This window comes from Alexandromys fortis, unplaced genomic scaffold, assembly GCF_014885135.2.
Source record: "Alexandromys fortis isolate MF-2015 unplaced genomic scaffold, M_Fortis_MF-2015_v1.1 scaffold_37, whole genome shotgun sequence".
NCBI lineage: Eukaryota > Metazoa > Chordata > Mammalia > Rodentia > Cricetidae > Alexandromys > Alexandromys fortis.
The window spans coordinates 2939406-2953360 of NW_026067914.1; the positions used below are offsets into that span (position 1 = coordinate 2939406).

At 45.4% G+C, this 13955-nt stretch overlaps 1 protein-coding gene across 2 annotated transcripts in view; it reads left to right on the plus strand.

Annotated features, from left to right (window-relative positions):
• Positions 1–4160: 4160 nt before the first annotated feature.
• The window catches only part of Lifr (LIF receptor subunit alpha), a 115162-nt gene continuing 105367 nt past the window's right edge, over positions 4161–13955 (plus strand). The window contains exon 1 of one of the 2 annotated variants that reach the window (XM_050138933.1): positions 4161–4543. The gene's annotated coding sequence lies outside the window, so the exon portion shown is untranslated. Of the gene's footprint in view, positions 4544–9826; positions 9848–13955 lie in introns of those variants that run through there. The other variant, XM_050138936.1, reaches the window with a different exon arrangement.

The following is a 13955-nucleotide window of genomic DNA, read 5'->3' on the forward strand; positions in this document are numbered from 1 at the left end:
CCCATTTCTACTGCTGAGGCATGTAACTACCACCAGTGTTTTGCCAGCTTAGGAAATGTACCACGCATCCAGCATCCTCAGGTGTCTCAGTGGAAATGAACCAGTGGCCACTTGGAAAAAACTGTTGAAATGTGTTCAGAGAACCCTACACCTCTGCCTAGCTGGTGACATTCCAGGTCTCCTATTGGGTTGCAAACAGGTTGCTTTTTAGATCAGTTCAGCTTTCATGTACTTTTTTTTAAGGTCATAGAAGCTGAAGGTTGGAAAAGCAAACAGAAAGGGGAAAAAACCAGCCCGTATTTTCTTAAGCTTCCCGATAAGCAGGAAACTCAAAGAACATGTTCTTAACAATGAGATCTCTGTAATAATACTGGATCGACACTGGCAGGAGTCCCGGCCGACATCCAGAAGGTTCTGTGGTGAATGGCTCCCTTTCTGCCTCCCTTTCCTCATCTGTGCCCTGGGGATGTGGGCACTGAAGCTCATATCACGATGACCATATGATTTTTTATGTATTTAAAAAAGAAAATATTTAAAAATACATAGAATCTCTCTGAGAGAGCATCCTCTCAAGACAGGCATATCTTACAGGTGAATTGAACTCTAGCATAAGCGTCCTCATTGTCTCTTCCAATGAGATTCCAAGCTCACTGTCTTCCCTCCCCCTGCATATAACCTTGTACCTTGTTTGCTTGGCCTTGCTTGTCTTCACGCAATGCTGTCTCAGAAGCTGGCATTCATTGAACTTTAGGGAAAGTTACTGATCTTTTCTGGTCATTGTTTCCTTAGTCTGGCCAAGGCACCAAAGGAAGTAAGTCACCTGTGGGGCCTCCTGCCAGAGCATTCAATAGTCAAAATGAGTCAACAGTGTGTGTTAACCCACTGTCCCACTCCCTTCAAAGAAAGGTCTCTAGCCTGCTAGGAGCAAGAATATATAGGCTTGTTCCCTGCTCTTGGGCCAGGCAAAAGAGCGAGCTGTAAGTGTGTGGGGATGGGGAAGGGGATAGCAGAAAGAAAATTTAAAAATCATGGGTGGAAGTGGGAACTTAGGAAAGCTACTGAGGTCCTTGTGTGAAGAGACAGTCCTGATAGGTGCTAAGACAACAATTGCAGCCAGAGACTTGACCTCCCCCCCCCACTCCTCCCCAGCCCTCCACCCTTCCCCCCAGACCCTGGAGGCTCTGCAGAGCTGCTCCTTAGATAAAAACATGGGCTCCACTGGTGCTGGTTGAGACCCTGATCTGGAAACACTAGATAATCACTAGATATTCCCAAGGTGGATCCAAAGAAATGAGCATTTGAATTTAAATGCTTGGATGCGTGTTAAGTAATCAAAGGAAGGCAGCCCAAACAAAGAATACTGATTGTGATAAGGTGACTGTAAGTTAGTTCTAAGACCATTTCTGGAGTATTCTCTGACAGTTTGGGAAGTGGGACTCTGTGCGGAAGACAGAGACTTGTTGTTTACTGCAGTTAAAAAGAGAATCATGTCAATTTCATTTTCTAAGGGTTGCTGACTGTCCTGTGAATTGTGGTGTGTATGGGCCACTTTCCAACCAGTATGCTACGGGGATATACTTAGTCATTCCTAAGTCACACTTGCCCTGTGAAAGCACATGTCCCTTCATAGGGAGAGGTTGCGCGTGGCAGTCAGAGTGAAGCTATGTAGCACTGAACATTTTACTCCTGGATCCTGTTTTTCTCATCAAAGTGTGCAAATGGTACCCATCTTGTGGTTTTGTTGTACGATGGGACAGATGGGAGCGACAGCATTTAGTGAGATTCCGTCTCACTCAGTCAGAATGGCTATCATCAAGAAAAGAAATAATGGCAGATGCTGACCAGAATGTGCAGAAAGTGGGACCCCCCACTCACTGCTGGTGAGACTATCAACTGACGTAGCCATTACGAAAATCAGCATGCAGCTCTCTCAGGAAAACTAAAAATAGAAATATTGTAAGATTCACCTATACCTCTCCTAAACAAATACTCCCATCCTAAAGATGAAAGGAGAAAGACCACCAACTCAAAATCACCCTGGCCAAATTAGGTCAAGTAAGCAATTAATTAAAGCAAACCTTTTGTTTGTATACACGGACTGCCTCTCCTTAAGGCAAGGGTTAGAGGGGTCAGCTTTGGATACGAAAAAAGCAAAAGAGTCTATGGCTCAGGGGTCGGGGGCTCCCTATTGTGGCAGGCAAAATAGGTGGGGTTACAGGAGCAGAACATAACAGGTGGTCCAAACAAGGTAGGCAGAAAAGGGAGTCAGAACCAGGTAGTCATAGGTGGTCACATAACCTTTTATAACAAATAGGGTTGCAGGATGATTACAAACAACTTTTTGAAACAAAGACAGGATTGCCATTCCTGGCACAGGCAGTATAGAATCATTTGTAGTTAAGGTTACAGGTGGGGCATAGCCCAGTCCTTGAAAAACAGAAGTTTAATAATAAACAGGAATGAACCTAGTTTGGCTTTTCTATAAGATGGCCTTTAAGCCTAAGATGGTTCTGCAACACCCAAAGGACCCCAAGTTTTGCCACAGAGATATTTGCACACCCATATTTGTTGCTGCAGCTTCCACACCAGCCAGGAATGGAACTGGCCTACATGTCAACAGATAGATGCATATAAAGAATGTAATACACTCACAGAATGGAAGTTTGTACATCCATGAAGAAAAATAAAATTATGACTTTGCAATAAAAGGAATGCTACTGAAGATAATTGTGCTAAGCAAAATAAGTCAGGCTTACAAAAATAAATGAGTTTTCTTTTATAATTAAGTCAGACTTATAAAGATAAACAAAATATTTTCTCTTATAGGTGGGACCAAGATTTGAAAGCGTGTGTGAGTGTGTGTGTGTGTGTGTGTGTGTGTGTGGTGTGTTATGTATTTGAACTTAAAGTAGTTTGGATAAATGTTCAATAAGCTAGAAAGTGGTGAGGGCAGAGGAAGGTATTCTAAGAGAGGTGAGAAATAGAAACGCTAATGGAATGCATGTATTCAGAAAGCAGAAGTTGGGATTAACTGAATGAAGAAAGGGAACCAGCTGGTGGGGTCAGGAGAGAGGGCAATGGGGGAGGGGATAAGTCAGACTTGTGAAGATGTCAAAGGAAGCCATCACTCTGTGTCCTCATTTTAAAAATTAGTTTGAAATTTAAAAATAAGAATCATGAAATCAGGGACAGCAATTTTTCATAGCCTAGATACCCAGAGAGTGCACAATCTGCGTGATCCAGCCCAGCATCCTAGATACCCAGAGAGTGCACCATCTGCGTGATCCAGCCCAGCATCCTAGATACCCAGAAAGTGCACTATCTGCGTGATCCAGCCCAGCATCCTAGATACCCAGAGAGTGCACAATCTGCGTGATCAAGCCCAGCATCCTAGATACCCAGAGAGTGCACTATCTGCGTGATCCAGCCCAGCATCCTAGATACCCAGATGGATAGTGCACTGACTGATAGCCCAGCATCCTAGCTCTGCCTCAACACCAATACCAATAGGGATCCCTTTGGATGGACTGATTTCACAGACACTTCTCTATATTTACCATGTCAGGTACGCTTTCAAATCCTACAATAAACAGTGGCTCATTTAATTCATAAGAATCCTAAGAGATGTATCCTGAGGGTTATCACCCCCATTTTACAAATGAGAGATCTGGGCACAGAGAGGTCAAAGGATTTGCTGATATCACAAAGCCGTCGAGGAGTGAAGGCAGAATGACAGTCCGTGAAACGAGGACAGTCACTCTCACGTAGAATCCACCTCTGGAAAACGGGAAATCCAGCCCGACATCTTTCAAACAATTGGCCTTCTGAGGAGGAATGTGTTGAGGAGGAATGTAGGCATCAGAGAGGCTGCCTGCCCTCGTCTTGTCGTCCATGGCTCTGAGAACTAGATTATCCTTTGGTTTTTGGAAAGAGGCGGCAAAGGAGTAGACCCAGAAACTGCAGGAAAACTCCACAGCGTCTGGTTACTGGCTACGTGGGGCTGTTCCTCTGCGGCCACGGATAAAATGGAAGGTACTCAGCTGTGCGTGGTAATCACCCGGTACACTGAGAAAAAGAGGAACAACAGCTTCGGTCGGTTGTCCAGGATAAAGGAAGAGGCAGGACAAACAGGGACTACGGAGGCAGAAGGGCGTGGTTGTAAAGCTGGTCTGTTCAAGGGTAGTGAAGCCTGAACTAGAACTTAGAAGGGTCAACAAACAACCTAGACCAAGAGGTCAGAAGGCAAATAGTGAAGGGGGGGGTGCCAGGCGTGTGTTTAAATTGTCTCTAGTCGTGGGCAATGAGAAGTCCTTGAGCCATGGGATAAAATTCTTAGCTTCTATTTTGAGAAAGAAAATTCTAGAATAGCCTGGAAGACCAACTGGGAGGCTGCCACACTGTATATAAGTGACTGAGTAGGAAACTACTGGGGAGTCCCTGGGAGAGATGACAAGGAACGAGAAGAAATGGGCACTGAAGAGGAGATGAAGTCACAGGTGGTCAGAGGCAATATTGACTTTCTGATGGAAGAAAGCAGATGAGGGTAAGTGGACCCCAAGGTTGGGTTTCTGTTGGGATAATAGAGTGGAGGATGGCGTTATCCAGCGGAGAGAGTAGAGCAGCTGACTTGGTGTGAAGAGCCCAGCTTCAGTTGGGTACCTGGGAAGATCTACAGATGCACTTTCAAGTATGAAGTTAGCTGGAGATGAGGATTCAGGTTTTATCAGTCTGAAAGGACTTCATAAGTCTGAGGATACAATGATATTATCCATAGAAACGCAAAGAATGAGTCAGGTGCGGGACCACGGAGAGCAATCTCCACTGAACCCAGAGGAAGGAGCCAGAAGGTTCCCTGGAAAGATCTAGTAAAGTATTGTGGGATTTCAATCCCTTTAGCCAAAGGGATGATTTTTTTTTTTCATCTGTGTGAGGACAGGTTAAAAGCAGATAGGAGGACTCTCTTGCTCTCTCGCTCTCTCTCTCTCTCTCTCTCTCTCTCTCTCTCTCTCTCTCTCTCTCTTGGCATGGTAGGTTGGAGAGAACAAGCCACAGAGAGGCAGCGCAGTTGGTATTCTTCACCCCTGGGCAGAACAGCTGGAGGAAGACAGTTGGATCAGCAACGGCATCAGATTTGCTGTTTATCATTGAGTTTGTCTTTTCCTTGTACCCCTTAATAAGTTAGTTATTAGACGTTTGTGGGTTCTTGCTTCACTTGTGGAAGAACTGTCTGGAAATCAGCACATACATATCAAGCCTGAGCCCATAAGGAGTGCACTGACCCAGGCAATGCCGTCGTATCCATCAGAATCAAGGAGAGAGTTTGTGAGCTCTCTCCAGCTGGCTGCAGACCTTCCAGACTGTATCCTGCTTGACTGTTCCCTCATTTTAACACATTTCAAAATGCCACAAGGGCTGGGAGTCACGCGGTGGTGATGCACACCTTTAATCCCAGCACTTGGGTGGCAGAGGCAGGCAGATCTCAGTGAGTTCGAGGTCAGCCTCGGCTACAAAGTGAGTTCCAGGACAGCCAGAACTGTCGCATAGAGAAACTGTCTGGAAAAACAAAACAAAACAAAACAAATAAACTAGAATGCCATCTTGAAGGGGTTTGGTTTCCATACATGAATTGGAGAGAGGAAGAAAACAAGTCCATAGCTCAGTTTTGATTTCGGTTTCTGCTGCGGGTTCCCATGCTACCTCTCATGTCAACGGGTGTTTGCATCTTACGTCAACCCAGGGCGCCTTGTTACTTTATCCCATGGTAGCCTGGCTTATGGTCCTTCCTAAGTTCTTTTTTTTTTTAATATTTATTTATTTATTATGTATACAATATTCTGTCTGTGTGTATATCTGTAGGCCAGAAGAGGGCACCAGAGCTCATTACAGATGGTTGTGAGCCACCATGTGGTTGCCGGGAATTGAACTCAGGACCTTTGGAAGAGCAGGCAATGCTCTTAACCACTGAGCCATTTCTCCAGCCCCCCTTCCTAAGTTCTAAAGGACTGAGCTAAAAATAAACTAGGAAGGATTTCCTGAACTGAGTGTTACATTTGGGGTTACCCTTTAAACAGCCATAATTGAGAGCACAGATTTGACGTTCAATGTAGACTTTGAAAAGGGGAAGGAGAGAGATGAAGGGAAAGCAGAACAAAACTTTGAGGGAACGCAACAAAGAACACAAGTCAGCGAGGAGTCCAAAAGTCATCTCCGAGAAGGCTGCAAAAATTCGAGAGGTACAGATACCTAATGGGAACAGAAGATGAAAGAGTAAATTGAGGGTGATTTTCAAAGTGCCAGATAGCACAGAAATGGCACAACAGGCCCAGTGTATGTAGGATTGTGGAACTCTCTGGAAGTTTGCTAATAGACACTGCAGTCATGGGTTAAGTGCGGAATCCTTATGGTTAGAAGGCAGTAGGAAATCTTGCTCCATAAATACCATGGTGGCAACCAAGTACTTAAAATGCATCTACAATGGCTTCCACTGCCTTTTGTCCATCATGCATTTGCAAAGTGTGCTTTCCCAGAGTCTCGGCTCCTGGTGGGGATGCCTGCCCACTCCTCCTTATATGAACATAGTCAAGGTAAGCTTCAAGACTCAGAATAAACCAAGTACAAAAAGATCCTATTTTTCCTCCTCTGAAACCCACACTCTTTTTCATGTTACAAGATCAATAGTTACCCCAGAGGGGCTGGTTTTTACTGGAACATTCGTTCATGCTTTTGACAAACCTGCCACGTGGGTCCAGCATATACTAAGGTTGTACTGAGAGTAAACGAATACTCAAGAGTTCTCTGAAAGCAAGAGAATGAGTTACCTCAGCAGATAAGCCCTTATGCCACAGGAGAAGCCACATGGTACTCCAAGGTGACCAACAACCAGCAAGCATCCTGGGGTGAATGAGTTGACCAAAGATACTTCCAGATGAGCCCGGGAGAAGTAGTGTTGCCTGGCCAGTGTCAGGAGAAGCCTTAGACTGTGGCTATGTCCCCTACAGAGATATCCACAATAGACAATCCATTGTTGAGACTCTACTCCCAAAGTAGTTCTAGTTTGTGACAAGCTGATAATTAAAGCTACCCATCACATAGTTGTAGCTAATGCATATACTCTGCATTCTTTTCACTTGAACTAAGTTCCAGTTTTAGCTTCTTGGGAGTTATGATTTGGTAACATCCATTCAACTTGGTGTCCAACGATAGTGCTCGTCTATTCCCAGCCACCTGTTGCTGGGCATCATTTTCTGGCTGGATTCCTTCTTCATCCCTCTAGAGGGTGGGGATGCTGAAGAAATCTGTTGGACAGTGATGTCCCAGGTTATGAAAGAATGTGCCTGTTGTATGCCCTTAGATACTAGCAACTCCCTCCCACCCTGTTGAAACAAAGTGTGTCCAGGCTTTGCAGTGTCCCTGATGGAGAACTTTAAGACCTGGCTTTCCCACTTCTATCAAGGCAATAGCTGTGGTATCTTTCCATCTAAGGGAGTGGTTCTCAATCTTCCTAATGCTGTGACCCTTTAATACAGCTCCTCATGTTGTGGTGACTCCCCCAACCACAAAATTATTTCTTTGCTGCTTCTTAACTGTAATTTTGCTACTGTTATGAATTGTAATGTAAATATCTGATATGCAACCCCCAAAGGGGTCACACCCCGCAGGTTGAGAACCACTGATCTAAGGAGCAATTCAATCCTGGCTGGAAGGAAGTTAGGTAGGAAAATCCTTACTTCTTGCATTGCAATCCTCTCACCCTACAAGCTATTTCTGTGTCTTTTTCGTTATAGAACATTAAGCTCTCCATCCCTGGCCTGCTGGTCCTGTGTTGATAATCTCATTAGGCCTAATCCTGTTTACAGTCATTCCCCTGGTAGAAAAAAAATCTTGTCAGGACTGAACCTCTCTCCTGGCCACCCACAGTTCTGATTGCTCCATTGTTCCTGGGGATGTGGCCTGGCTGTGGATTAAGCTCTCACTGATAGGGTTTATCCTGTTTACAGGGTGTCTGCAGAAGGACCTCATCAAATCCTTCCATCCCTTCCTTGAATAAATGGCTCTCTTTGATCTGTGCAGGGCAAAATAGTGTTTATCAAAAGCTTGGCTTCCTCTAGCTGATGTGGGGACATCCTGTCCCAGAAAGCCTCCCCAAAATAACACTTTCTAAATTTCAGAATATCCACAGGTTCCTCTTTCTTCATAAGCATTTTATTTTTCCACACTGTCTCTTAGGGCAAGCAAAGGAAGGGCCGGGTTTTAGTTTTTGAAGCTAGACGTCACAGGACAGGTTGCTGTCACTGCCAAACAGGGGGACAGGGCTGACAGAATGTAAATATTTGTAACCAGAACAATGTACATGGTTTCATCCTGGCAAGGTGAAATCCTCTCGGGTATTGTCCATTTAAAATGACAGGTTATCTAACAAGGTGAGAGAGAGGTCATGGTTGTTAGTCATCCGAGTAACAGGGTGAGTGGGAGCCAACTCAGTGAGGTATGTGAGCAAGTAGCATGTTAGCGTTTAAGACATTACCTGAGAAAGAGAAGCATTTTAAATCAAGTCGTTCCCAGAGTTTCCTGGGTCAATGGGAACTCCCGGGAACTCCTCAGAAACGTGGGTCCTCAGATCTTACCCTAGGTACTGAATTGGAAACTCTGGAGTAGAGGGCCAGGGTTATAGCTAACAGTGCCAATCAAGATATGGTCCCGTCCACCATTGACCCGCTGTCTCCCTCATAAGGTATTCAAACAATTCAACGAATCTCTTTCTGAGAGAAAGTTTCCCCTCTGGCTATCCCAGGCTTTAGACTTCCCTTCTGTATACATGAGATTCCTGGGAGGCATGGGTGGGTGGGAGGGTGGGTGGGGGAGATCCCAGTTTCTTGGAGTCCATTGTTTCAATGGTCTGATAACCAAAATGAAGGGAAGGAGTGTCTGTTTAGAATGTCTTCATTCCTGCCAGGCCGGTTACAAAAAGACACAGTAAGATAGTTGTGCTCGGCCAAGCCTATAGGTGATACTGATGCTCTTCCCCCCACTACAGAGAGAATGGCTCTTCACACAGCAGCTCCGCTGCCCTGGTCATCAGACTCCCCTACCCCTCAGGCTCCCATGCTCCCCAGACTCCCATAGCCCTCAATCCCCTATAGTTCCTCATAATCCCAGACCCCATTCTGAAGAAACAGATTCACTTGGTCTAAGGTGGACTTCGGCAATGTGTGTGGGTAACAAGACCCAAGATGACTCAGAGGCAGGTGGTCAAAGAATAGGCTTGGGAAGTCCTGGCCTATCCTCAGGTAGAAGAAACTTTCCATATGACTTCCGTGCCCTTCTGGATTGACTCCCTTGCATGGCTGGGATTGAACAGGTATCGTAATGCAGAGATCCCTTCCACTTGTTCTGTGAAGCAGGCTGCTAAGATTACCTATTGTGGCAGGTGATTCTTTTCTGGATTACTAGAAGGCTAGGCTGGCCCCAGCCACTCCTCTCACTGAAACACGTGGCTAACTCCTAACCTGGGCTGGGTGCTAGCCGATGGCCTGAAAGGCAAAGCTCTTTATCCCGTGGGCTTGTTCCTTGAACCACAATCCAAGACTCAGCTTGGTTTTCCCAGGAGTTTTGTTTTGCATAGCTGATGCATTCCAGTCATTGCTGGGATGTGTTTCCCTTCTCCTCTTTCCCTCCAGCCTCTGGGCTGTGCCATATATACAGCCTGCTCCTGTAACTTACTCTAGTCCTCGGCCTCTCCCCAGATCTGCTGTCCTGTAGGATCCTAGCCCTTTGCTAGGACCAGACTAGCTGAGACGGCCAGCAACTCCAGATCCCAGAACTCAGCCTTGCAGATATGACCTTCTAGGTATGCTATGCTGGTCTTTGCTTCTCTGTTTGCCTTTGGGCTTCTATCTACACTTGCATACCAGTTCTGAGCATCTCAGAGCTTTGATGGTGGGTCTTCATTCTTTGTCCTGAACTGTATTCTTTGAGGGGTAAGTGTTGCTAGGCAGTCCCTTTCTCCAATCATTCCTTGGTTCCCCAGAGATTGTCGCCATAGCCACAGCTCTGGGATAGAGAGACTCTCAATAGTAATACGAGGTGGGGGCTGGTTCTATACACAGTTTTACAGTCTGTGCCATGCACAGAGAGCTCAAGAGGAAGCAAATGGAAGGGTGAGTGAGTGACACTGGGCTGTGGACACCTGGAAGGAAAGGGCACTGTTCTGTTTCAGTGTGTTTTCCTCTGACAAATATTTATACAACCATAAGTGATGATGTCAGGTTTATCAGTCGGTACCGAATTACTGCATCTTGCTGTCATGCTACTGTTTGTGCAGAAGTGTAAATTTTGATGGGAAACAGTTAAGCCATTTGTGATTAATAGACTACTTAGGGCAGTTTCAGCCTTTAAAAAAGAAAGAGAAAGCATAGAAAGAGCCGTATGTCCTCGTCTGCCCTTCCACCCCACCTCTGTGTTCTTGAACTCTTCACAGCTTGCATATGACAACGTGCATGGACATTGTAACAGTGTGATCCAGTCATTGGAGCTAATGGCCACAGTACACGTTAGGATTCATCTGTGATGAACCTGCTGCGCGTTTGGATACATGTATGATGGCAGGCATGCACCATTGCTGAATCACAAGGAATAATTTATACCCTAAAGGCCCTGTGTTCCACTTAGTCCTTGCTTCCTTCCTCTTCTCTCCTTCCCAGGCCCGGGCAACCATTGGTCTTTGTACTGTCTTCCTTGTTTTGATAAAGGTACACTTTCTGTTTTCCAAAAAAGGAGCATCTACGAGCCCAAATCTCGGGGATGCTTCTGCCCAGAGGGGCCTCACTTTTAAAGATTTGCCCAAAGGCGTACAGCAGGTAGCCAAGGTCTTTATTCCCAATCCAACCCAATTCAGGATCTTCCCAAAGATCAACCCAGCACAGCCAAGGTCTCTTGCTCCCCATTGCCAAGTACAGCCTTTTCTTGCTAAACATTGCTGCCCAAGTATAACCAAAACATGAGCTCAATAATTTACACAATAACCATAGTTCTGAAGTTTGGAGGTCTGAGATCAGGGCACTGGGCAGGTCCAGTGTCTGAGGGACCTGTTTCCAGCTTCATAGAAGGCCATCTTCTCTGTCAAAACTCATAGAAAGGGGAGAGGGGGTGCTCTCTGGAGTTTCTTCTATGATGGAGCTGATCCTCTTCGTGAGGGCCCCCTGCTTCTCAATCATCCCCCACCAAAGGTCACACCCTTTAGCATCATCACATTTGGGCAGTGAGGACTCGAACCTGTGATTCCCGGAGGCAACAGTCTCCTTATGTACCCCTTCTATGGGCTTGTCCTTCTGGACCATGCTTCTTCTCTAACCCTCTTCTAGATGACTTCCTTCAAGGCTGAATCTTAGCCATATCTCTGTGCAGCCCAGCCTAGCACTTGCTAGGCACACACAAATTGTATGGTCGGAAGCTAATTGCTAAGTTCTATTTCACTGCAATGGTTTGGAGTCTAAATAGTTCATGTAGCAAGCATCTGCTCTACTGGACAATTCAAGCTTAAGATTTTAACTCTCTCACCTCCCACACTGTGACAGAGTTCACAAACTTTCCCCCAACCTTCATATTTGATCTCCTTCACCTCCCTCAAATCTTCCCTATTTAGGAAGTACGCGATTGCTCCCAAATCTACCATAAAAGCAGCTCCCATGTTTTGTTTCTATATCAAGTGGGCACATATACTACTGTTTTCACACATGGCAATGTGTCTTATAGGAGTTCTTTAACATGTGAGGCCAAAGGTACTCTCCTACACCTGTCTTGTGGTTTCTTCTCTTGGACATTTCTATTTGAAATGCTATAGCATTAGGAAACAGTAGAGTTATGTAACTATACTTTGGGTAATAACTAGAAGGCCATAGCGTTTCATTTTAGATGGCTGAGGCACGACATTGACATATAGAAAGGATAAAAGAGAAGGGAAAAAGCCGTAACAGCAGAAGAGATTCAGAATTTGAACCCAAGATTTGGCATGGAGTGGAGCCAAGGAACTGTGGCTTGTAACTCAGACAGCTGGGGGTGCTTCTAAACACACCCACCCTTGGCCAACTGATGTAGATCACGGTACTTAACTATTCGAAGACTCAGGTTCACCTGTTACAAAATGCAAAGTTCTGACCATATGCATATACTTATTCCATTTTGAAACTCTCCTGAGGTCATTAAAAATAATGAGTTAAACAAAACTAGCTAAAACGAACTTTGGCCGCACAGAATGGCTCGCAGAATCCCACCCATGCCCGCCACCCCTTTGGCCTGCCTAGCAGTGTTTGTGAGGAGCACAGTAACTTTCCCGAGACTGAGACCAACACAATATTTTAAGAAGCAGTAACATCCAGTTTAGGGTGAGTCATGGCTCCTGACTCCGGTGGCTACCCTGACCACAGACACTGGGGAAGCGTCGATAGGGTGCCCTGGAAACATCTGCACAAACCTTTTATTTCCAAGGCTTTGAACAGAAATAACCACAGTTGGTAAGCCAGGCTCTCCATCCCACAGAGCAAATGAGAAGTTAAAGCATAGCTCGAGGCCACAGCCTGAGTCCACAGTGCAGGCCGCCTGGCTCTGGCCCGTGTGCCCATGTGAGCTGTCAGCTCTCTGTCTTAGGCAAGGAGCAGGAAACCTGTGCACAGGAGAAGTGTGAGCCGGGTGGAAGGAGACAGCATGCTGCAGCTACATGTGACAGCCAAATGTGAAAAGGCTCATTCCCAACTTTGGGGGGTCTGAGTGACAATCTGTCACCGATTGCTTACTTAAGGCTTCATCTTTCTCTCTCTAAGACTTGCTCCTCCTGCCCCTGCGTGAAATAAGAGCAGTGTTATTATGAAGGCAAACTGAAATCACAACAGATTCCCCACCCACTCCACATGTACAGAGGTGGGTTTGGGGGAGGGGGTGCTGTAATTCTTCAGAGACCCCGAAAGGTTAAACATCTATTTCCATCTTCCATCACCTGCTGATACTCTCTCTCTCTTTCCAGACAAACAGGAATTATCTGAGCATTTGTTCAGCATTGCATCCCTGTTTCCTCATAGGGCCCGGCACATAGTAGGGATGCAACAGAAGCCTCTGCATGACACACATCGGCCATTTACAGTCACTGGATTGGGCTCTTTCAACAAATAATTTTCCTCCCCAAGGCCAACTTTGGACTTCTGTAACAAGGTGATATCCGGTTGTTTACACAGTGGCACATGGGTCTCTAGAGCACAATGAAAGTTTGTTCTATTTATTTTTTGTAAGTTATTGTATCATACAAAGTAATGGGTTTCGTCACGGCATTTTTCCATAGGTTGTTCTTATTCACCTCTCCTCTGCCACCGTCCTTCTCTGTTCTCCGACTCCGTTGTGCTGGGCTCCTTCCTCCCATCCTGAAGCCTCCTTGCCACTTTCATGTTTACTAATCACACGTGTAACAGGAGTTCGTGTTTCGAATGCATGAAGAATTACAAAGCTAAACAACAAACAAGTCATCAAAATGGGTTAATAAATAGACAACTGTTTAAAGCAGGAGCCCAAATGGCCAAAAATACTTGAAAAGTGTTCACTAGCTTGAGTTGTTAGGGAAATGCAAATGGAACTGCTTTGAAATTCTAGATAGAATAGCTATCACTATGAAAAAAAAAAGTTAACGAGTGCTGGTGGGAAATGTAGAAAAACAAGAACCCTTAGTTGTTGCTGGGGGAAATGGGATGGTGTAGATAATATTGAAATCAGTGTAGAAGTTCCTCAGCAAAAGTCCTTTAAAAAAACAGAACTGTCATAAGGTCCACCTGTACCATTCCTGGTTACATACCCAAAGGAGCCTAACTCCTGTCACAGACACACTGGATATCGTGTTTATTGTTGAACTCCTCACAACAACACACAAAAATGGAACCAGCCAATGTATCCATTAACAGTTGCACAACGGAATTCTA